General features: G+C 48.1%; 1 long non-coding RNA gene across 1 annotated transcript in view; it reads right to left on the bottom strand.

Moving 5' to 3' along the window:
* Window positions 1-328: 328 nt before the first annotated feature.
* LOC141278361 (uncharacterized) overlaps window positions 329-24,879 on the bottom strand; it is a 44,197-nt gene continuing 19,646 nt past the window's right edge. The window contains exons 2-3 of the long non-coding RNA XR_012330965.1: window positions 8,479-8,611; window positions 329-828 (exon numbers count right to left, since the gene is read on the bottom strand). This is a non-coding gene — a long non-coding RNA (uncharacterized lncRNA). The remainder of the gene's footprint in view (window positions 829-8,478; window positions 8,612-24,879) is intronic.

A 24,879-nucleotide genomic window follows, 5' to 3' on the forward strand; every position in this document is an offset into this window, starting at 1 on the left:
ACGTGTCCCACAGGGACCCCGGTGAGATCGATGGTGGTGGAGATGCTGACACACAGCTCCTTCAGTCCTGCACCCATCCACCCTGTGCCGGCCTGCATGGGGCAGGGCCTCGAGGGAGAGCTCCTGGCTGACAAGGGAGGCCTAGGGAGCCCTGGGCTGGAGCAGGAGATGGGTGGGGGGACAGCACAGGGAGGACAACTTTATAGGAAAGAGATATATTTATTCATTCAACAAACACTCCCTGCACCTCTGGGCTGAGCCCTGAGCCGACACACTTCAAGCTTCTGCTTCTGCTTTCCTCTCCCTCCCTCTCCCTCCCTCTCCTCCTCCTGTCTCTTTTTTTAAACTCTCAGCCCTTTCTAGTACACAAGTATGACAAGTCCAAGAGCTGCCGTAACAAATTGCCGTAACTGGGTGGCTTAAAACAACAAGAGTTCATTCCCTCCTCGTTCTAGAAGCTAAAAGTCTGAAATCAAGGTGTCGGCAGGGCCGTGCTCTCTCTGGAGGCTCTAGGAGAGAATCTTCCTTGTCCTTCCCTTAGCTGCTGGTGCTGCTGGCAATCCTCAGTGCTCCTTGGCCTGTCCATGTATCGCTCCGATCTCCCTCTGCGGTCACATGGCATTCTCCCTGTGTGTGTCTCTGTGTCTTTTCTCTTCTTATTAGGGAAGCCAGTCATATTGGATTAGGGTGCACGTGAATCCATGATGACCTCCTCTTAACCCGATTCCAGCTGGACAGATGACTATTTCCAAATACGATCACATGCATAGGTACCAGGGGTTAGGATGTCAACATATCTTGTAGGGGGACGCCATTCGACCCACAGCCCTCATAGGAAAACATATAGAAAGTAAAGATGAGTAATAAATAAATGAATAAAATCATTTAAGATTTGCTTCATGCAGAGATAACCACTCCAACGTCTTGGGATGCTCTCCCCTCTATCAAAAATATGTTATTGTTTTTGCAAAGATTCAGTTCTCCTGTGCATACCACTGGGATCTGTTTATTTCACCTGATGTTCTGTAGTGCCTTTTCTAATTGCTGTTTTTCACGCCCTGGATTAGATCTTCCCTATTACATCTGGGAATCCACTACCTACGTCTCCTTCTGGATGCAGAAAATAATAACGATATGGTCATAGCTGTAGGTTTTGGGGCCATTACGATGGCAGGATCAAGTCCATACCTATCTCATGTTAATGTAAATCTCATGACCACCCCATAAGGGCAATATTTTTGGTCCCGTTCTACACGTAAGGAAATAGATACAGAGAGGTTAAGTACCTTGCCCCAGGTCACACAGCCAATAATCAGTACACTGGCATTTGCACCCAGGCCCATCTAGTATTAGCAGACTAATACTTGAAGCTGCCTTCTTTAATGGAGATGCCTCTGAGATATTATTACGTCAGGATGCTATTAAGATTCACCTCACAGGTCTTGACGGCTGTGCATGAGGGAGAATTTGCCAGGTGAAAAAGCAGGTGGAGGGTATGGAGCTGCAAGGGCACAAAAGCACTGACCAGCTCACCCTGGGAGGGAGACCTTGCTCTCTGCTTATAGTGTGTGGTGAGGGGTGGGGAGCGGCTGGGCAAGGTCAGCTAAGGCTGTGTCCTGTGAGAAGTCTGGGCGTTATCCAGAGAGCAGTAGGGAGCCCCTGAAAATGTGTCAGCAGGGAGAGAGCGGATTCTGGAGAGTACACTCTGGCTGCAGCGCGGAGGATGGATGGGAAAAGCAGGCTGGGGCAGAGAGACAAGGGAGAAATGGGGCAGGCTGACCAGTTGTACAAGGAGAAATAGGGGTGGGGAAAGCAGTCAGGCCTGGAGGATCAACAGCTGCTCCCTCAGTCTTTGAGGAACGCTGAAGTGTGAGCCATGCCTTGAGTGAGCCCCAGCTGACAGCTGTCCATGGGGCATCTACTGCCACCTTTTCTTTTTCTTGGCAGGGTGCCTCCCAGGTAGCATCAGGCAAAGCCTCAGCCTCGCTGGTGGGAAGCCTGGCTCCTCGCCAAGGAAGGCACCGAGATAAGTGGAGTAATGGATGTACTGAACACACAGGATTACACACTTAGGAGCTGACATAAAGCCACCCTTCTGAGGTCAGGAGATGGGGGTCAGGCCCCGCCTCCTGCTTGGGAAGTTTGCGCAGCTGGGAATGGAGGAAACAACTCCTCCTCCGGGTGGTGAAGGCAGGCCCACCCTAGTCTTTTATAGAGGCTGCTGCCCAGGATCTGCCCCTCTTCTCTTTGCATTCCCTTCATCTGCCCCGCCCCCGCCACGTAGTGGATTTAGCCTGTACTTCCAAGTTCTAAGCAGCGTCCTACCCTGCCTCAAACAGCTGTCCTCGTCCACCCCTCAGGTCTAGGGATGCACCCACATGCCAGTGTTACAGTCCACCCTCAGGAGGATGGGCTCAGGCCCTGGAAATGTGGGCAGAGAATTCTGGGGTCCTGGGTGTCTGGAGTGAGGTCATAAGGGGAGACACGGGCTCTGGGTTTTGGGCTTGTGCCGCTGAGTGGACAGTGCCACTCTTGGGTATGGGAACCCGGGAGAAAAGAAGTGGCAGAGATGGTGAGGGTGAGCTTGGTTTAGACAGGTTGCCTTGAGGGGGCTTGTGGACAGAGGAGACTCTGGGGCAGAGTCAGAGGCAGGGGCTTCCCCAGACCAGGCTTAGCTACGGACCCTGAGGTGGACCCCCAGCTGCTGACAGCCACCGCCCTGAGAGACAAAGGGTTCGTTCCAAACTCCTGGGCTGGGCGGGGTCCTCCCCTCTCAGGCTGCCAGCTGTAGTCACAGGGCTTGAAGGAGGGTCAGCTGTGCCTCCTCTGGTCCTTCCCCCCGCCTGACCGCCTTGTGGAAGGTCTCTGGAGGGGCGGGGCCTTCCAGGAAGAGGGAAAAACAGGATGTCTTCGTCAGCTTCAAGGTCAGGGCAGTTTTCTAAGGAGCACGTGGACGTGGAAGAGGAGGCAAAGGCGTCCAAAGATTAAGCCCGGACAGGCCAGAGCATGAACTCTGCAACAGGGCCTTGAAGGGAGCCACTGTTGATTGACTGATTGATTGTAGTAAAATACACATAACATAAAAATTGCCATTGAGCCATTTTAAAGTGTACAGTTCAGTGGCAGTAAGAATATGCACGATGTTGGGCAACCATCCAGAACTTTCCGTCACCTCAAACAGAAACCCTGTAAGCTACCAGAACTTTCCAGAACTTTCCGTCACCTCAAACAGAAACCCTGTAAGCTACCACTGATGGAGGACGTACTATGTGGTTACACTCATTAGCTCAGCTAACCCTCCCCATAGCTTTGAGACGAACCCACTTTACAGATGAGGAGAGTGAGGCTCAGGAAAGGACAGCAACTTGCCCAAAGCTACACAGGCTGCAAGTGCCCAAGGCAGGATCGGAGTCTAGGCTTGTGTAGCTCCAGAGCCCACCATGTCTGAGGGGGCCATTGGAGGCTGTCGAGACTGGAGGGGACAGGTGGGCCAGCTAGCCCAGCTGCCAACGCTGTTCCCTGGGGGGTGCAGCTGCATCAGTTCATATACAAGCCCTAGAAGATGGTGAGGAGGAACTCTGGTCTGCTGGGGAACTGTCTAGATAAACCAAGGCACCCAGACTGGGGGCAGGGCTCAGCTGGGGGGCAGAGGGAGCACGGCCTATACCAGGGCTTTTGATCTATTGAGGGTAACCCCAGTTAGGGACCGGTAATAGGGACAGATCCTGTCCCCAGGGGAGGGTGCTGGCCACAGCTGAGCAGAGGGCCAGAGTCCCAACTGAGCGGGAACCACTGACCAAGGTTGTACGGCGGAGAACAGGTTGAAGCCTTGGGGATACAGGTGGGGAGCAGGCCAGTGTCAGAGAGGTCCTGCATACCAGGCAAGGGGCTGTTGACAGCTGCTGGGAGTATGAGGAAGGAGCAAGGCTTGACTCTAGATCCCAAACCGTCCTAGGCAAGGGTCTGAGTCCAGGGCAGCAAGCGCTGTGACCCTCAAGTCTGTGTCTCCAGTAGACCCTGAAATTCAGGTTCAAGACTTTGTTGTGGTGCAAAGGCCTGGAACATGCTTGCTCAGCAGAAAAGCATTCAAGTACTCACCGTCCTCTCTCATTTTCTCTTTTCTCTACGTGTGTAAAAATGGAATTTTAGTTTACATCCAGTTTTCGCCACCCGTCTCTTTTTTCTACTTAAAAATGTCATGGAAATCTTTCCAAGTCATTTTATAAACCATCCTTCTGAAAGGCCACACAGCATTCCATTGTGCGGCTGCCTCTTAGTTTATCTAATCCAGCGGTTCTCATTCAACAGTGTCTGGGGACATTTTAGGTTGTCGCAACTTGGAGGGAGTGGGGTGCTCCTGGCAACTACTGGATAGAGGTCCAGGACGTTGCTAAGCATCCTACAAGACACAGGACGGCGTCCCCACTCCCAATAACAAAGAATTATCTGGCCCCAAATGTCAATGGTGCCAAGGTCTGAGAAACCTCGGCCTAATCCATCCCTACGAATTGGCATTTAGGCCATATCCGGTGGTTGTGTTATCACAATGTTGCCATCAACAGCTTTTTGGCACGCAGTTGATGCTCATTATTCAAAGATTCCATACGTTTGAATTTGCCTACTTACTAAAATTTATTTGCCGTCTCAAAAATCAATACTTGCGGCACTTTCGTGGTCATTGGCAGACACGTGCAGAGCAGCAAAAAATGTGAGTCACCCCACACGGACATCCCCAGCTGAGGGCAAACAAGGGGAGGTGCTTCTTTCTTGTTTCAGCTCTTTCTGTGATCTATTTAGTGCCACGTTTTCCACATTTTTGTGCTTTTTGGTGGTGATTCTGCTTTTTGACATGGCCCCCCAAGCTAGCACTGAAGTGCTGTCCAGTGATGCTAAGCTCAAGACGGCTGGGATGTGTCTTATGAAGAAAATACATGTGTTAGATAAGCTTCCTTCAGGCATGAGTCATAGTGCCACTGGCCGTGGGTTCAGTGTTAATTCATTAACAGTATATATTAAATAAGGTGTCTTTAAACAGAAACACACATAACACAGGGTAATGTACTGATCGGTTGATCAAATGTAGTGACCAGATGCTCGCAGGCCCCTCACCCTGTATTTCCCCTAGAAGCAATGTTTTCAGTATTTGCTAATTCAGTGTTCGGGTGACTTCTTAGAACAGGACTACCGCAAATCATGAGAATCTACTGTATACCATGACTGCTCTGTATACATATATCCTTGAAGTGTGATGGCTTGTTCAGAGGGTGTGGTCCTTGGAGTCCTTTTTTTTTTCCCATCTCTATTGAGACATAATTGACAAATAAAACTTGTATATATTTAAGGTGTACAACTCAATGTCTTGATATACATACATTGTGAAAAAAATCGCCACAATCAAGCTAATTAACATATCCATCACCTTGTGTAGTTAACTTTTGTGTGGTGAGAATACCTGAGATCTAGTCTCTTGGCAAATTTCAAGTATACCGTATTGTTTACTAGAGTCACCATGCTGTACATAAGATCTCCAGAACTTACCCATCTTGCATACTTGAAACTTTGTACCCCTTGACCAAACTTGTCTCCATTTCCCCCTTGCCCTCCCCACCCCAGCCCTGGCAACCATCATTCCACTCTCAGCTTCTATGCGTTGGACTATTTTAGATTCCACATGTAAGTGAGATCAGACAGTATTCGCCCTTCTGTGTCAGGCTTATTTCACTTAGCGTTACATCCTTTAGGTCCATTCATGTTGCTGCAAATGGCAAGGTTTCCTCTTTTTAAAGGCTGAATAATATTCCATTGTGTAAATATATACCACATTTTCTTTATCCATTCATCCATCGATGGACATTGAGGCTGTTTCCATATGTTGGCTATCATGAATAAAGCTGCAATGAATATGGAAGTATAGATATCTCTTTGAGATACTGATTTTATATCCTTCAGATATATACCCAGAAGTAGAATTGCAGAATCATAAGGTTTTTCCACTTCTAATTTTTTTAAGGAACTTCCATACTTTTATTCATAATGACTGTACCAATTTACATTTCCACCAACAGTACGTGAGGATTATCTTTTCTCCACATCCTCTCCAACAATTGTTATCTTCTGTCCTTTTGATAATAGCCATTCTAACAGGATACAATAATCAAAACAGTATAGTAATGGCATAAAAACAGATACATTAGTCTTAATAGAACAGAATAGAAGTCCTAGAAATAAATCTATGCATCTATGGTCAACTGACTTTTGACAAGGGTACCAAAAACATACAATGGGGAAAGCTTAGTCTCTTCAATAAATGGCGTTGGAAAAACTGGATCTCCACATGTAGAAGAATGAAAATGGACCCTTAACTCACACCATGTACAAAAATCAACTCAAACTGGATTAAAGACTTAAACATAAGAAAAGAAACCATAGAAATACTAGAAAACCGAGGGAAAAGCTTCTTGACATTGGTCTGGGCAATGATTTTTTTAGATATCACACCAAAAGCATGGGCACTAGAGACCATCAACAGACTGAAAAGGCAACCTATAGAATGAGACAAAATATTTGCAAATCATGTATCTGATAGGGGGTTAATATCTAAAATACATAAGGAACTTATACAACTCAAGAAAAAAACCAAAGAGCCTGAGTAAAAAATGGGCAAAGGACCTGGATAGACATTTTTCTAAAGAAGACATACAAATGGGCCAACAGGCGTATGAAAGGGTGTTCAACATCACTAATCATCAGGGAAATACAAATCAAAATCACAATGAGATGTTGCCTTATACCTCTTAGGATGGCCATTATCAAAAAGACAAGAGGTAACAGGTTTGGTGAGGGTGTGGTGAAAAGGGAGCCCTTATACGCTGTTGGTGGGAACGTTAATTGGTGCAGCCACTATGGAAAATAGTATGGAGTTTCTTCAAAAGATAAAAAGTAGAACTACCATATGATCCAGCCATCCCATATCTGGGTATACATCCAAAGGAAACTAAATGAGGATCTCGAAGAGATATCTGCACTCTCATGTTCATTGCAGCATCGTTGACAACAGCCAAGGTAAGGTTAGGAAACGTAGACTGAAGGCAGAATCTCAGAATAATATCATTTTAGGTCCACCTCCTACCCTTTGTTATGAGCATTATTTTACAGCGTATGGAGGGGCTCTGGAGTCAAACGGATCTCAAATTTATTCCTAGCTCAGCTTCCTCCTAGTTGTGTGATGTTGGGTGAGTCACTTTACCTCTCTGAGCTTTTCTTCCCCCCACGCTGCCTCAGGGTCTTTACAAGGCCAGAAGGCTTGGTGGAGCAGTAGGTCCTTGTAGCCACAGTCTCAAAAAAGAAAGAAAAAAAAAAATATCTTGTACTGGGAGAAATAAGTTAGAGGATGTCATCCGGACTCTGATATTTACTATCTCTGGGTCTCAGTTTCCCCATCTGTAAATGAGGATCTTAGATGCATGTGGATCAAAAATGTGAATTCAAAACTGCTTTATATGGCTTTATCTTAAATTTCCAGTTAGACGGACCCCTTTGATTGGATTCGTTCAGTTCAGTTCAGTTTATTTCATCTTGATACAGATCAGTAGCCATGACCTGAGCCCCTTTAATATGTCAGGCGCAGGCGGGGTCAGCGGCTTCAGGAAGAGGCAGAAAATGTGTGGTTCCTGCCCCCACAGTACCCACAGCTAGACCAAGAAAAATGAGCAGGCTCTTCATGTCTGGGGCCCAGGAGGCATTTATTAAGCCTTGGGTCCAGGAAGTCTTCCTGGAGCAGGAGAGTTCTGGACCCCAGGGTAAGTAGGAGTCAGCTACCCCAGGAAGGGTAAAGCCTTGGCCGTGAGATGAAACATGGCATAGTGCCAGGAGTGAACAGAGGCTGGTGGCAGCTTGGGGTGGGGGACAGCCACAGAGGTCTGCAGGGCCTGATCATGGAGGGCTTTGCAAAGATGCTAAAGAACCTGGGCTTCCTTCTGAGCAGGGAGAACGGTTTTGATCTGAGGAATGACAAAGTCAGGTTTGCATCTTACCAAGAGCGCTCTGGTTGTAGAGAAGATGCCAAGGATGGACTGGAGGGAGGGAGACCAGTGAGGAGGGGGATGGAGAGAGGAGGTGACCCTCTTTGGACCAGGCCTGTGCTGGGCCCAGCCCAAGGATGAAATAGACCAAGATCCCCACCCTCAGCCTCTGCACTAGTGTGGGACAAAGGCAATGATGAATGGAGAAGGTCTTCAAGGTCCATCAGGTGTGGAAGGTGTTGTGGAGGAAAGAGAGTAGAGGCAGGGCTGGGGGTGGGAGAAGGGCTGACTATCTAGGGGAGGGGTGGCAATTCTACATGGAGTGACCAGGGAAGATCTCACTGGCAAGGAAGCTTGGGAAAAACCTGTCCCTTCATCCTTGATTCTCTCATCCACTCATCCATGTGTGCAGCGGTATCCAGGAAGGGGCAGCCAAGGGGGCCACTGCAGAGCTTACCTGGGACCCACTGAGGGTGTCTGTCCTCTCATGGTGAGTCTAGGGAGAAGCAGGGGACCAGGCCGCAGGTAGAGTAGGGAACCTCCAAAGCTGGCAGCACCCCTCACCAGCTGGCTTTTGGGAATAACAGAGACTATGGGAAAAAGGAAAAAAAAAAAAAAAGCAGGACAGCTGTCATTTTACCTTGGTTTTTTTTTTTTTTCTATTTATACATCAGGTCTTCTTTTCAACTTTATTTCAAAGGCCCATGGTGCATCATTCCCCAGTGCCCCCAGCACTGGCTCGCCATCCTGTCCCCTCCCCATGCATGGCCTGGCTGGCCTCTTGCTTTCACCATTTTTAGAATAACTGAGTGCAAGCCTGTCTCCTGCAGTGAGCAGGCTGGAACACAAGAGCATGAGCACAGTTGCCAAGAAAATGTCCTTGGCCTAGATTCAAACCCCTGTTCCACCTCTGTCCCACTGTGTGTCCATGGGGAGGCCACTTCACTCTCTAGGCCTCTGTTTTCCTCTCTGTAAAATGGGTACAAGAGTCCATATACCTTCTGGGAGTCCGTGGGATGGTCACTTATACTCTCTGAACCTTTCTGAACCTCCAGTCAGACCATAAGCCCAGCAGGGTCTCTGTCTCAAGAGTTCTGGGAGAGGCAAATGAAGCCATGAAACTATAGCAGAGGGTCTGTGATAGAGATGGCAAGGAAAAATGTTTTCAATGCATCTGCCAAGGGGATAAGGGTGATCGTCAGAATAAGGAGGCTATGGGATAGGAAAGCAAGATGCCAGGGAACTTAGTTCAAGCCTTGCTTTTTACAGATAAGGAAAAGGAGGCCCAGAGAAGTTGTGTGACTTGCCCTAAGGTCACACAGCATTTCAGGGGCAGATCCTGGGCTAGAACTGGGCAGGGAGCCCTCTCTCTGTGCCACTGAGCCGATTCTAGCCAGAGGCTAGGAGTTCTCCTCCAAACACCCTTCCAGGGGCCTGGGAAGAACCTGCTCAGGACCCCTCCCCTGCCCTGGAGGTGTTCTTTGCAGGAAATAATCCAAGTCCCCATCAATAGGGGAGTGATTAAATAGGATACATCTTATAGAGGAATACTGTGTGAGTATTGAAAAGGTTGAAACGGGTCCATGACACCACCAAGATATATTAAGTTAAAGAAAGAAGCCAGGTTGCCAATCAAAACCACAGTGAGCTCCCACTTCATACCCACCAGGATGGTTAGAATCAGAGAGACAGATAATAACAAGTGTTGGTGTTGAAGTGGAGAAATTGGAACCCTCATATGTTGCTGGTGGGAGTGTACAATGATATAGCTGGGGTGGAAAACAGTCTGGCAGTTCCTCAAATGGTTAAACAAAGAGATACCACATGACCCAGCAATTCCACTCCTAGGTATATACCCAGGAGAAATATATCCAGACAAAAACTTGTACATGAACGTTCACAGCAGCATTATTCATCATAGCCAAAAGGTAGGAAAAAACCCAAATGTCCACCAGTGGAGGAATGGATGCATAAAATGTGGTCTATCCAGGCAATGGAATATTAGTCAGCCATAAAAAGAGGTACTGAGACGTGTTACAACGTGGATGAACCTAAGAAACATTATGCTAAGTGAAAGAAACCAGTCACAAAAGACCACATACTGTATGATTGCATTTATATGAAATGTCCACAATAGGCAGGTCTGTATAGACAGAAAGTAGATTAGTGTTTACCTAGGGATGGGAGTATAGAGGGATTGGAGGGTGATGGCTAAGGATTGGGGATTTCTTTCTGGGGTACCCAAATATTCTAAAACTGGTTATGGTGAAGCTTACACAACTGTGAACTTAGTAAAAGCCATTGAGTTGTACACTTTAAATGGGTGAATTTTATGGTATGTGAATTCTATTTCAATAAAGCTCTTTGGAAAATCAGGTTGTGGAAAAGCAGTTATAGTATGATTCTACATGTGTGAGAAAAAAAGACGTACGTGAGTATGCTTGTCTGGGTATTGAATCCTCTGGAAAGGTATCGCCAACACACTGTCTGCTAGGGATGCTCTGGGGAGAGGCGCTGGGGCTGCACACAGAGGGAGCTCTATGTCTCAATATAAAGTACAGGGTGTAAAGTTTTCACCACCTGTGTTGCTTTCATGATGAAAACAAAGACCCGCCCTGCATTTGGTCACCTTGGGCTGGCCCAGCCTTCCTTGGGAAGCAGGCCCTGGGGCTGTGAGGGCCGGTGTAGAGGCCCCAGAGGTTCCAAGAGGACAGGTCAAGAAGTCCTTCTCCCTGGGCCTGGAATCAAGTTCCCGTTAAAAACCTAGCAAAGCAACTCTTTTTGGCCACCTGGCCTACCAGAGACAGGCCTGAGAGCCAGCTGGGGTGCTGCACCCAGGTTCCTGGATGGTCCCCCGGGCCCGAATCAGAGTACCTCCAACCCCTGCTCCAAGAAGCTGCTTTCCCTGAGGCCCACGGGATAGGATTTTAGGAGGCTCCTCTTACAAGCCCAGAAGCAAGATTGGTCAGTAGCCCAAGGGCAAGGTCCCAGAGCATGCAATCCTGGAGCCAAGGACTACATTAGAGGTGCCAATCATGCTAGTCTCTCCCAACAGCCCAGTCCATCAGGGCTTGCCATCATCATCTTACAGGTGAGAAAACTAAGGCTCAGAGAGGGAAGTGACCCACCAGAGATCCCACACCTGGAGCTAGGTCTGAACTTCAGGTCTGCGGCCTGACCCTACTACACCACATGCATCATTCAAGATACAAGTGGAAAAACCCCAACTCAAGCTGATGCGGATAAGAGAAGAGATTTATCGATTCACGTAGCTGGGAGTTAAGAGTGTGTGAGCTTTGGGTGAGGCTTGATCAGGGCTCCGACTCCATTTTTCAGTTGTTCTCTCAGTTCTACCTTCTGTTGTGTGTCTGTAAGCCTCATCCTTAAGCTGATTTCCCTCCTGGTAGCCAGATGGCTTCTAACATCTGCCAGAAAAGGAATCTTCATGCATCCTCAAACAAATCCAGAAAGTCAGAAAGAGCATTCTGTCCCAGCATTTCCAAACAAGACTCTGGAGATTCACTGTGATTAGGTATATTTGGCTCACTCTTCCCCCTCACCGATTACTGTTGCCAGGGGCCCTAAGGCAATAGGGTCCAACCCAAGTCTGGGATGAGTGTCCGCTTTCCACGGAGGGTAGACGATCTGGGGAGCTGGGCAGGTTGTTGAGTGAAAACTAGGATAGAGAGAGGGTAGAGGATGGTGTGTAGGAAATCATTAAGACCCCCACCCCACTCTTCTTGATGAACTACTCTAAGACAATTCTGAGCACACAGTACTGAATAAAATTGTATCTCAGTTTCTCCATCTGTCAAATGGGTGAGCAGCTAGACTATGTGTTCTCTATGGCTTTGTATGTAGGTTTATTATTTATTTTTAATCAGTCACACCTTGGCTTGGGACAGCACGTTGGTAACTGGATTTATTGATATTTGAACGTTTGCCTTTGTCACCCATGTCCTGGTCTGATCACCCACCCCACCTTACCCCTTCACTCCGATCCTCTCCAGGCTCTGCTTAGGATCCTCCTGAAAGACATCTTTGCCCTCATATGACCCTGTCCAAGCCCCTTGATCAGGCATCATGATCCTTGCAACCCTGCCTCCTGCCCACTGCTACAGCCACTGTTGCCAGAAGGGAAGAATTGTTACCCCTGTCTAGGCTGGCTCACAGGCTCCTCCCAGACTCCGAGTGGAGTCAGCATCCCCAAATCACTCAGATCCCTAAATGGAAACAGGAGTTGCTGGGAGAGGGACCCAGGGAATGGTCGCTGAGAGGCCAGTGGTCAGATACGCACTCCCCCTGGCTGTGTGTCCTTGGGCAGGCCCCTTCCCTCTCTGAGCTTCCATTTCTCTGTCTGTGAAATGGGGGGACTGATGACTCTCACCATATGACTAGCGATGATGACTAAACGTACAGTCTGTACTCACAGAACATTCCCTCCCAGAGCCCCTGGGCTGCTCCCCAACTTTCCTTACCTCCTCCCCATCTCTCTAGGCATCCCTCATCCTGGCGTCCCTCCTCCGCAGGCCAGGCTGCCCCCCCACCCACTGCAAACCAGCCCAGTCTACGCAAAGGGCCTTCTCCCAGCCTCGGCGACTTGAACCCACGAACTTTGAAGGAAACCCAGTCCTGTCTCCTGCCAGCATCTCGGAGAAGACACGGAAACAGAGGGGACCAGGGAGGCAGGCAGCAGCCTCGGGGCCCTGGCCCGTCTGGGTTTCCACGAACAGCTCACTGGCTGCTCCTGAAAATAAATGCAATGTGTATCTTGTCAGCCTCGTGCTGCAGATGTTTAAGATAAACCCTCGTAAATCTCTGTCCAGGGCCCGTTAGAAAAATGCTGAAAATCAGAGGAACGTGGCGATGGCCATGAGCTCAAAATCCTCCTCCCATCTCTCTCTCTTTCTCTCATCTGTTTCTTACTCTGACTCTGATTCTCTCTTTCTCCATCTCTCTTTGAGTCTCTGTCACTCTCTGTGTTCTCTCTCTACTTCTGAGTGTCCCCTTCTCTGTCTGCCCCTCCCATTTCCTCCTTCCTCAGTTCACCCCCCTTATTAAGCCGTGAGAGAGGCCCCAGCACAGAGCACATATTTTAATGCGGCTTCACAGTCTTCCAGAGAAACAGACCCACCATCTACGACATTCTTCCTGCTCCCTGGAACAGCAATTAAACAGAGGACTCGGTGAGGGGGGAAGGAGAGGAGAAAAGAAAGACTCCTTGGTAGGGGGAGGGGGCGGCTTTTCTCAGCAAAGCCAGCTGAGGGTGCAGGGGCCCTTGTGTGACTGTCCAGTGCTGTGACATCTTTCTTCCCTGGACATCAGCCTGGGGAGGGCGGCCAGGCTGACAGTGGCTCAGTGGTCAAAGCCTGACATTGGAGAGACAGTCAGGGGGACAGCAGGTGGGCCAGGGTCTCCCAGCCGAGTGATGCTGTAGGAGAGCACAGGATTCTGAGTCCCATATTCAACTCTGGGTTCTGCTCCTTGGGCCCACGTACACTTGGGCAGCTTTAATCTATTCACTCATGCTTTGGCTCATTCCCTAACTCATTCATTCATTCAACAAGCATGTTTTGAGCCCCGAGAGGGTGCGAGGTCTATGGATCTGTGGCAGGACTATGGGTTAATAATTACAGAACGAGGGCCTGTGGACAGGGTTGCCTGGGGATCCTGGCAGCGCTTCCAGAAATGAGACGTCTCAAGTCTGAAGGACAGGAAACATTTGGCTGAATGGGGTGGGGTGAGGATGGCTGTCTGAAGGGACTGGAGTTGCCGCGGAGAAGACTACAACTTACAAATGGGAAAACAGAGGGTGTCTGAGAGGACGAGGGCCTGCCAGGGTCAGCCAGGGTGGTAAAAGTCTCCAAGGAGACAGGAAAACTGCCCAGGTCTCACCGTAACCAGGGCCACTGTAATCAGATGCCAGCTGGGGCAGGCAGAGGTAGTGGGCAGGTGAGGCGGGGCAGGCAGAGGTAGTGGGCAGGTGAGGCAGGCCAGGCAGTGGGGACCAGCACAACACTCAAAGATCTGTGCCCATCAGAAGAGGCACCAATGCTTGCCACATAGGACTAGGGGCCCGGAGTTGCCCAATGGTCCAATTTTTCATGAGAAGATACGAAATATATGATCTGAGTCCTCCGAATCCAGAAAGAAGAGGGTGACACAGATGTCGGTGAGGGAGCCATTAGCCACTGGAATCTCTACCCTTCCCAGGAATCAATGTGGAACTTGATTCCTCATGTTGGCCAACCAATGAGGCAGCTCCTGGACCACCAAAGTCTCCCCCTAGTTGGCATCTCCTTCTTCCAGACATCCTCACTGCTCTCTGTGGTCTTAAAGCACAGGAAATGTGCCCATTGGTCACCGACCTTTCCCACATGGAGTTGTTTCCAGTTTGATGGACATTTGAGAGAGCAGAGATCTCCTGGGTCAGCTATATCCTCTCTTGGGGCTAAGGCAGGGGGCTTCTTTGAGTTCCTCGCCTTTCTAACATTTTATCAGCTCATCCACTCAGCTTAGAATGCACTATCATTTCACTAAGGAGAAAAAAGTAGCCACATGCAAGCAGAAACTTCTCATACAAGATACCAGAGCTCTTACTGGAAAGATTAAAGGCAGTCTCCAAGGACACATAAATTAGAGCAAGCTACACACATAAATAGTAGAGCAAGTGAAGAAACAAATGACTAAGCTGGGACATAAATGAAACCACAACTAAAGCTCACTTACAAAAAGCACACATGAGGTTCTAGAAATTTGCTATGGTTGGGGAACAAGAGTGATGCTGAGCTTCCTAGCAGCCAGTGTGAAAAGGGAAATTTGGTCAGTGACATAAATCACAATGATCATGCCATTTGAACAAACCAGTTACCCAGGAGGATTATAATAATAGCTAGCCTCTATTAGGTGTTTACTACTTCTCACAAGGGAGGCACTATTTTTATCCTCACTAACAGGTAAAAGAAAGATCCACAACTTGTCCCCAGTCATACGGTTGGTGGAACAAACGTTGGAATACAGACCATCTAAATTCAGAGCCTCAGCTCTAATCCATCTCGTGGTTCTAAGACAAGAATCTCTCCCAAGAATTCTCACAAGTGTGGATGGTGTGTAATGACCAACATTCTCGAAGTAGGCACAGGAGAAATTTCATGTTTTATCCCATCCATCTACGCAGTTACACTTTCCCAGCAACACACATTTCATGTCTGCAGCCCCAGTTCCCATGGAGAGTCGCCATTCCCAAATGGCTGCCATCTGGCTGCCTCCAGGAAAGATTGGAGAATATCTGGAAAGGAAGGTGGACAATCTGTCTTGAAAGCAATTCTTGCTCAATACTGTTTCTCTCACTGAGCTTTGGCTAAATATTGCCTCACTCATTCAACACATTTATCTTGAGGCTGTATGCTGCCAGGCATAGTCCTAAGCTCCAGTCCCACCACTATGAGCACAGCAAGCAGGATCCCCATCCTCATAAACCTACACTCTTCCAGAAGAGACAAACTTTAAATGAGTAAAAACACAGAGAAAACACAACTTCACGTATTATAAGTCTGTGAATGAAGCATCATGAAGGGGGCATGATTTCTGCTGGGGTGGGGCAATGCAAGTGGTCTTGAAGGAAATACCATTTACTCTGGAAACTAAATGATGAAAAGAAACTGGCGAGGCCAAGAGGAGAGACAAAAGCCCTCCAGGCCAAGGAACAGCATGGGCAAAGGCCCTGAGTAGGGAAATAGCTGAGTGTGTTCCAGGGACTATCAGTTGACTGTGTTGCTGGAATGTGGTGGATGAGGGGGAGGGTGGTAGCAGATGAAATTGGAGAGATGGCTAGGGTCATATCATGATGGTCAGGGTAAAATTGGGTGTGGTTGTTTTTTTAAATTTGCTTGAAAGTAGAACCCATGGCAAATGCCTGGATTTCTGTGATACTGTGTTGTAGCTGAGAACAGACGTAAGCAATCAGTTTGTTGGATGGATGAATGGATGAATGGATGGATGGATGGATGGATGGATTAAAGGCTGTGTCCTGAAAGACTCATGAAGACATCTGGGCAGGACAAATTGGCTGGGGGAGACAGGAGGTAAGAGCTCCATTAAGACACTTTTGTCCCCACCCAAGCAAAGGCAGAAAGGACCTATTGGAGGAAGGTCCTTGAAGAAGGCTTTAGCTCTGCTCTGAGAAAAGTCATGTTTGGTCAAATGAAGGCACTGTGTTCAAAGAATTCAAAGGGGGTCCAGTCCATTCCAGAGAAGATTGGCTTTGGAACTGGACATGTGAGGTCTATGGTGATCAGAGCAGAGGGGCTAGAAGAAACATGGAGGATGGTAATGGTACTACTTCACATTTGTATATACCCCTGTGGTTTACAAGGCACTCTGATAGTGTGATAAAATGGTGATGATGATGATTGTTATTTGTTGCATATCTACCAGATGCCAGACCCTGTGCTAAGCACTTAAAATGCACTTGCTCATTTAATTCTCACTGCAATCTTGCATAGGCTGTGCTGTTGCCACCTCACCCCCTACGCCCATTTTGCAGATAAGAGCACTGAGGCTCAGAGAGGTGACATAACTTGTCCAAGGCCACACAGCTGCCTCTCCAGAACATCTCCTTTATTTGTAAAGCGCCTCAGATACTTCATACTGCCCACCTCCCTTCCCCGAGCACAGCTCTTAGTTGGCACCTGTGTCCACAGCATGCTGAGTGGACACTCTGGTATTTCCAGATGTATTTGCCTGAGACAAAGGTAGGAGCAGGGAGGGTGTAGGGGGCAGAGTGACTGGGACAAAATGAGATTGAGTAACATGGCAAGTAAGGTGCCTTCTGGGCAAAGCATTGAAGCTGTTTGGTGAGTGAATGGATCTCCTGTTAGATCTCGTCCATAAACAAAGCCATGCAAGAAAAGCCATGTTCTCCAATTGCTTCTCGGACACTGATAATCCCCAGAGACTTTGTGAAATGTTCTGAAAGTTGCCCAAATAAAATTTCACTTGACTATAAGCTTGCAAAAAAGAGTTATTCACCCAAAACAATGCAAATGAAACTAGCAATGAGCTACGATTATTTCATCTATCAGACAGGAGAGATGAAAAGGCAGGATAACAGGCATGGTTGGAGGGGCAAGGTGAGATGAGCAAGGATCTCTCGCACTAGGCTGAGGGAGCATACGCTGATAACGTCTTTCTGGAGGGCACTTTGGTATTGCTCATCCACAGCTTTGGGATCGAGCATATGCTTTGACAATCCTTCAGTTTGGGGAATTTATTCCTAGGAAAGAATTAGGAATATGCACCAAGGTGGTCCCAAAGGTCATCGGTGGGGCTCTGGTGTGCTGGAAGCTGCTTACACAGGGTTCCACGGACTGTGCTCCTTTCGGGTCTTCAGTAGCCTAAAATCAGCCACGGTGGAATGGGAATATTTACACCATAGACATGGGCAAGCACCGTAAATCAGGGCTTTTTTCTCCCCCAGACAGCCTAACATTTACCCATTTAACACACTGGGTGGTCAAGATGATTTATAATTGGTAACAACTGAAATGCCCAACAATTGGAAATTGGTTCCATAAATAAGGGCAGCCATCAAATAGAACAGTGCGTGGGAAGGAGCGTTGATTGATGGACACGGGAACACATTCCCAAAGGAGGCTGAGTGAAGAAGTATTTACAGTACAGTAGGTACATTCTGATATCAAACACACAGATGTGTGCTCACACATGCACACACACACACCCTTCTATAACGACAGACTGTATGGAAGTCTCTACAAGACGTAGCATGAGTTATTTCTAGGGAAAGCAAAGATGGGGGCTGGGCCGGGTTGGAAGATGAACTTACTTTCTCACTATGGACTCTTTTCACCATAGAGATTTTGTTAGGAGCATGCTTTCCTTAAACTTTTTTAAAAATACATTCATCAAAATGTAACTCAGCACCTTTCTAACTCCAGCACAGAAAAAAAGGCTGGACATATATAGGCTAAAGTGTTAGCAGGACTGTGGAGCAGACTATGGAGGACCATCTGTTAGTTAGCAGACTATGGAGGACTTTTTTCAAGTTTTATTTATTTTTTTGGGTTTCCTTTGCTTCATGCTTTTCTGCATTTTCTGCATACGAGTACGATATTCTATTTCAGAAAAATGGCAACCTGTTTCACGTGTGAGGTCTTTTCTTGAGAGGAATAAGAGCGTGTTGCAAGAATCAGGATCATCAGTTCTAATGGGTCAAGAGCCTCCATTTGGAACAAAACAAGATTTTATGGTGATAACAGGAAAAATGGCTTCCCAGCTCCAGGGTCCCGAGGGGAAGCCGGCAAAACCGCTGAGTTCAAGTAAAGGCTGCCATCCCTTGACTCCTGCTGTGGGGTTTTCAGGGCAGATTTGAGGTCAGGGAATTTAGTGACCAGCCTCCGTCGCATGGGTTTTGGGAGGTGAGGGTGGGAGGGTAGATATTGTGTGAGATTTGCAAGCCTGGGGAGGTGAGTAGGCAGGGTGGCTTTGTGATCAAATATGCATTCATTCATTCATTCATTCATTCCTACAGTGAATTCTTTCACTCCTAGCTCCTAGGTACCTCCTCTGGGGCAGATCCAGGTTAGATACCTGTTGTGTCTAAGCCTTGAATCATGATGAGAATATTTAACAGTTGAGGAAACTGATGCTCAGGGAGACGAGGATGCTTGCCCAGGTATTTCTTTAGATGCAGGTTCTCTGATGCCGGAGGACATGGTTTCCTTCTAGACTTGAGGGATTCTTGCAGGATGGTCATGGCTAAGACATAATCATCAGTCTTTGGAAATTCATTCTACCTTCCCTTCTCCATCCTCTCATCAGCAGCAAACCCACTGACCCTTCCATACACAGATGAATGAGGAGGCCCTTGCTCATCAGCCCACCCCACAGCCGTGCAGGGCGCAGAAGGGGTCCTGCCCCATAGGTGAGGACAAGGGTAGCTGTCACACAGGCCCTCCTGCTGCCCTCGCCTCTGCCTGCTGCCTGTACTGGGAACCCCACCCCAGCTGCAGAGGCCTGGCAAGCCCCACTCCTGACTCCCACACCACCAAGGTCCAGGGGATGGAGGGAACAGGCAGGACAGCTAACCTGGGCTCCAGAACCCGCAAAGGCCTTGTCCTGCCTCAGCTTGGCCTTCAGTCCCAGCCCACCCTGCAGCTGGTGATTGTGAATCCCAAAGCTTGAAGCACGAGGCCGGCCTCCTGCCCCCCTGCTACTCAGCCACCCCCGGTTCAGGCCAGCTCTCTGCCCAGAGGCAATAGTTGGAGTAGACGGAAGGGACTTCAAATCAGCCAAGCCTAGTGCGAATCCTGACTCTAGCACTTACTCGCTGTGCAACCTGGGCAAGTCAATTAACCTCTCTGTGTCTCCCCTTGCCAAAGATCCTGGGCCCTGAAAAAGGCACTAGAGCATGGGGTTAATGATAGTCGTCAATCACAGCTAATGCAGGGACTGCTGCTTCTGACCGCCATAGAGGAACAGAATCTGGATTGACCCTCCAACCTGAAACAAACAAAAGCGGGACATAATATACACAGTAACACTTTTCAAGACACTGGGCAGGAGGCAACAGTGATTCTGGAGTGTCAGGAAACAAAGGAGGACAGGCTCACTGGCTAGAGAGTTCCCAGACCATAGCATGGGGCAGAGCGAGGGGTGGAAACCAGGCAGATCTCGATGGTCTCTCTGATTTGAAGAGATGGAATTGAGACCCCAGGGAGTCCCAAGTGGCTAGAGTTTCCAGAAGAGAGTGTTGGACAGGAGGGTGCTCCAGAGACAGAGACATCCAGGGAAACTCAGGGGGCCTCCTTTGACCAGTGCACACAGCAAGTAAGCTATCTGAGCTGGGGGAAAAACTACCTGAAAGAATTAGATGGAGCAGTGCCCGGTACTTATACGGGGCCAGGAACAGTGCCCGTTCGCACCACCCAGACTGGCAAACCTCGTGATGCACGGACCAACACGCAGGACACATAGAAGGATCTTACCTTAGTAGTAGAGAACCATCAGCCCTAACTCCTAAGCACTGCTCTAGTCTAACCTAACAAACCTTAAAAGCAAGACTGGAAAGGATGAAACCATTTCTAAATAATTGAATTTCATCCTAGAACAAAATATTCAGTTCCCAACAAGGTAAAATTCACAATGTCTGGCATCTAATTACAAATGTCCAGGCAGGCAAAGAGGCAGGGAAATACAACCCATAGTAAGGAGAAACATTCATCAACGAAAGCCGGCCCAGAACTGACATGAATGTTAGAACAAGCAGACAAGGACATCGAAACAGTTATTATAACTGCATTCCATATGTCGAAGAAGTTAAACAGAGACTTGGAAGATGGAAAACAGACTTCAGGAGATGAAAACTACAACTTCTGAGACATTACACTGGATGGGCTCCATGGCAAAAGATTAGTGAATACGGAGACACGGCAGTAGAGACTACCAAAAATGAAACACAAAAAGAAAAATTATTTTTAAAGGATAGAGCATCCACGGGTGCTGTGGGACAATTTCAAGCTGCTTAATATATGTGTAATTAGGTGAGTAAAAGAAAAACTGTTTGAAGAAATAATGGCCTCAAATTTCCCAACCGAGGAAATAATAGCTACTGCTTACAGGTGGTTTGCTATGTGCCGGGTGCCATTCTAAGTGCTTACACACATTAACTCATCTACTTCTTACAATGCCTATAAAAGCTCTATAATTCTTGATTTATCCCCGCTTTAAAATGAAAAAAACAGAGGCCCGGAGGGTTAACCAATGGCCCAACAACACACAGCTGATCAGTGGTTGAGCCCAACCTGGGATCCAGGGACTTCACAGACTATTCAAATCTTGGCTCTGCCATTTGTGACTGGTTTGTTTTTTTTTGCGGTACGCGGGCCTCTCACTGCCCCTCCTGTTGTGGCCCCTCCCGTTGCAGAGCACAGGCCCCGGACACGCAGGCTCAGCGGCCATGGCTCACAGGCCCAGCCGCTCCGCGGCATGTGGGATCTTCCCAGACCGGGGCACGAACCCGCGTCCCCTGCATCGGCAGGTGGACTCTCAACCACTGTGCCACCAGGGAAGCCCTGTGACTGTTTTTGACATCAGTAAACAGCATGCATCTATTATTTTTAACGGCTGCATAGTATTCCATTGTTAGAATTTATTTCACAAATTCCTCATGGCTGAAACATGGCCTCTAGTTTTTCCCCATGATGAAGGACGCTTCCTAGAACATGCACAGAGCTGAGGTGGTGGCCCTTGTCTGATTATATTCCTCAGTTTCTCAAAGGGGGGCAACTGGGTCAAAAACAGGCACATTTTGAGGGCTTTTTCTGCATATTGTCAGCTTGTCCGTAGGTAGTTTTCACAGCCCCCAGAGCCCCATCACTGACTCCCTGTGCTGCCTTGGGTAAGTGACTTAACCTCTCTGAGCCTCAGGGTCCTCATCTATAAAAAGAGTATGATATCCCTCATCTCTCAGGGCTGTGGTGAGGATTAAATCAGACACCAGGTGCCAAGCAGTCGTCATGTTACACCGTGTGGCATGTAGTAGGTACTTCCTTTTTATGACATGAATGGCATCTCAGGATGGTGTTGGTGCTTCCTTAGAACTGACTCATGGGGGTGCCTTCCAGCTTTGAGGCCAGCTCCCATGCATCTCCCTCAGAGAACCGAGGGCTGCTTTGAGCGTCTCCAGCTGGAACCTTCCCCCTCTTGATCCACCCGCTGACTCACGGTCTCTCCTAAGCTGTGGAAAAACAAACCCTAGCTTGTTTTCTTTGTGTGTGGGTCCCTCTCCGCTTTTCTATCTATCTACCTCTACCTGAAAGAAGGTAGAGGAGGTTTACACTTTACAGGCGTAACACAAAATCCCCCCACTCCACACAGACACACACACACACACACACACACACACACACACTGTGTCTCCCCAACCCCACTGCATCCCCCCAGGGACCCATTATGACCAAAGAGCTATTTTTCTACAGGGATTTCTAGAGAGCACAGTTAATGCAAAGGGTGATGGTAACGGCAGAACCGTAGGCACCATGGGTGCACGGGCTGTATCCCGTACCCTGAGCTGCGAGAGCTGGCCTTGGTCCACTGGCCATTCCCATCATGCCTTCTTCACTGTTAATGCGATTGGACCCCAAACAAGAATTTCCTAACTCAAAGATCATTTCCCACTAAATCAAATTCACGAGGAAATGTCTTCCCTTCCCTTCCTCCTCCCAAGAACACAGCTTTTAAAAATATGGTGTTAATGGGATTTTTAAAGCCTACTAGCTAATGTGAAGAGAGAAAGATCCTGGGATAAACAGGTTCTCCTGATGGATTAAATTACAAGCTTATTTGCAACAAGGAGGGGATGAATGTTTATTGAGCACATACTGTGTGCCGGGCACAGGGTCAGCATCTGCCTCCAATTGCTCACCTCTGACAATGCAGAAGGCAGCTGTGATGATCTCCCAGGTGAGGGATCTGAGGCCCAGACAGGCCAAGGGATTTGCCCAGGTCACACAGAAAGTTGTGTGCGGGCCGAGGAAGTGGGTCCAGGCCTCTCTGACTCAGATATGGGGAAGAAGTCCCCTACCCTTGGGGCTGCATGGGATTGAATGAGTCCTTTGTGGAAGCCACTGGCCTAGGGAATCAAGGTTGGTCTCTTCCCAGCCTCCCCTCACCCATCTGGATCTCTCTGCACGACTAAGCTCTGTGCACATAGTAGGTCCTTCCTCCCTAATGATTTCTGTGCTCTGTCTGTCCTTTGTTCATTCAGCCAGCATTCGTTGAGTACGTACTACATGCTGGCCCTGTGCCAGAAGCCAGGGATGCTGCACTGAACAGATGATTATGTTGCTGCCCATGTGAGCTCATAGTCTGGGGGGAGGAGCAATAACTAAATAACCTCATGAATAAATGCATACTTGTCCCCTTGAAAAGTTCCACAAAGGAAAAGTGTATGTGTGGTGGGATGGGGGAGGGAGGTTGCTCAGAGCAAGAGAAGAGAGAGAAGGGGTAAAGGCAAGGCTTCCTTGAGGTCTGAGGGCTGTATCCAGGGGAAGAAGGAGGGGTGGGAAGCATTCCAGGCAAAGGAAACAGAATGGACCAAGAACAGGTACCTGGAGGGAGAGATCCTATGGGCAGAACCAAGAGGGACGAGATAAAGTCAGATGAGCAGAGGTCAGGCCATGCAAAGGTCAAAAGGCCATAGGGAAGAACTGGGGTTTGACACCAAGATGGTAGGAAACCACTTAAGTGTTTTAAGCAGAAGTATGACATGATCAGATTTGTGGGGAAGAGACTCTAGGTCCTGAGGAGAAAAAAGATTATTGCAGGTGAGAGGTTTAGTTTGCATGGGGCTATCTCTAAGCTTGGAGGTGCTGCCTTGGTCAGGCTGGCTGGGAAGGTAGAAGGCACTGGGGCAACAACCACACAGTACAGTCTTGTGGAAAATCAACCTCCTTCTCAAATGTCTCTCTGATCTGTTTGCACTTCCTACTCATTGAGAGTCTTAGTAGAAATGTCTGCCCCTCTCCTTCTTTCTACTAGCATGTCCCCGACATAGTCCCCACCCCTAACCCTTACAGGCCACTTACACTCCAGGCATGGTTACATATCTGTTTCCTTCTTTGAATCTTCCAACAAGTCTATGAGGCAGATTTTATTTGATACCCATTTTACAGAGGTGGAAATTGAGGTTCTAAGCAGAAGAGAGGAGAATCAAAGTCCCCAGGTCATTGGCCTCTAAGATATAGAACGAGAATAGAGGAGAGTTCTAGTGGGCAGATTCTTTCGGCCTTGTCATCAATTATAAAATAAACTTGTGCTTCCTGGAAGAGCATGACAGATGCCCTCTGGCTACTGCTGAGTGTCCAGGCTGTGGGCTTTCCGAGGCAGGGACCTTCCTTATCCACCCGAATACACTCCATGAATGGCTGGAGAAAATATTGCAACGGCCTTCTCACCGGGGTACATGTCTCCACTCTCTCTGTCCTTCAATCCCTTTGCCACCTGCTCAAAATCCCCATTATCCTAGAGTAGCAGGCAAACTCTCAGGCCTATAGGGCTCTCACCATCCAGGCTCGCACTCACCCCTCCAGCCTTGCGTTTTGGTAAGTGGTGTCTGAGGAGCCATAAGGACATCAACGCAAGGCTGTAAATAGGAGAGCTCAGGAGGAAGGCCCGGGCCCTTCGGTTTTTCTATAAACTATTGCTGGACCACGTACCAAGTGCCAGGGACATACACAGGAGCATTGTTAGTCCTATTACCAGCGGCTTGCAACCGGGCCTAGAGTTCCACCATTGGCGTTGCTCCTTTGCATGAAGGTGTTATCTCCCGACAGCCCTTGTGAACACAGAGCAGTGAACACTCGCACCTACACTGTACACCTTTACCTTGGCACCCCAAAAAGGCCAGGGTGTCAGGGAGCCGGAGCTCTACCAGTAATACCAGAACTCTAAGCAATGCATGGATAGGAGGGGTAAGTTTCTTTTTCTGTTTTTTTTTTCAAATTTTAGTTGACATACAATATTATGTTAGTTTGAGGTGTACAACATAGTGATTTGATGTTCAAATACTTTGCAAAATCATTACCACGATAAGTCTAGTAACGGTCTGTCACCATACAAAGTTATTACAGTATTATTGACTACATTCTTTATGCTGAGCTGAACCTTACATCCCCGTGACTTATTTATTATTATTATTATTATTTTCTATTGAAGTACAGTTGATTTAGGAGGGGTAAGTTTTGACTCCAGTAGGGATAAACAGGTAGGTCAGCCTGGGTGGGATGGTGTAATCTACTAATAAACGTTTGGGGCAGGTATGTTTGTTATCGTATTGCTT

This window comes from Tursiops truncatus, chromosome 3 (genome assembly GCF_011762595.2).
Source record: "Tursiops truncatus isolate mTurTru1 chromosome 3, mTurTru1.mat.Y, whole genome shotgun sequence".
Lineage (NCBI taxonomy): Eukaryota > Metazoa > Chordata > Mammalia > Artiodactyla > Delphinidae > Tursiops > Tursiops truncatus.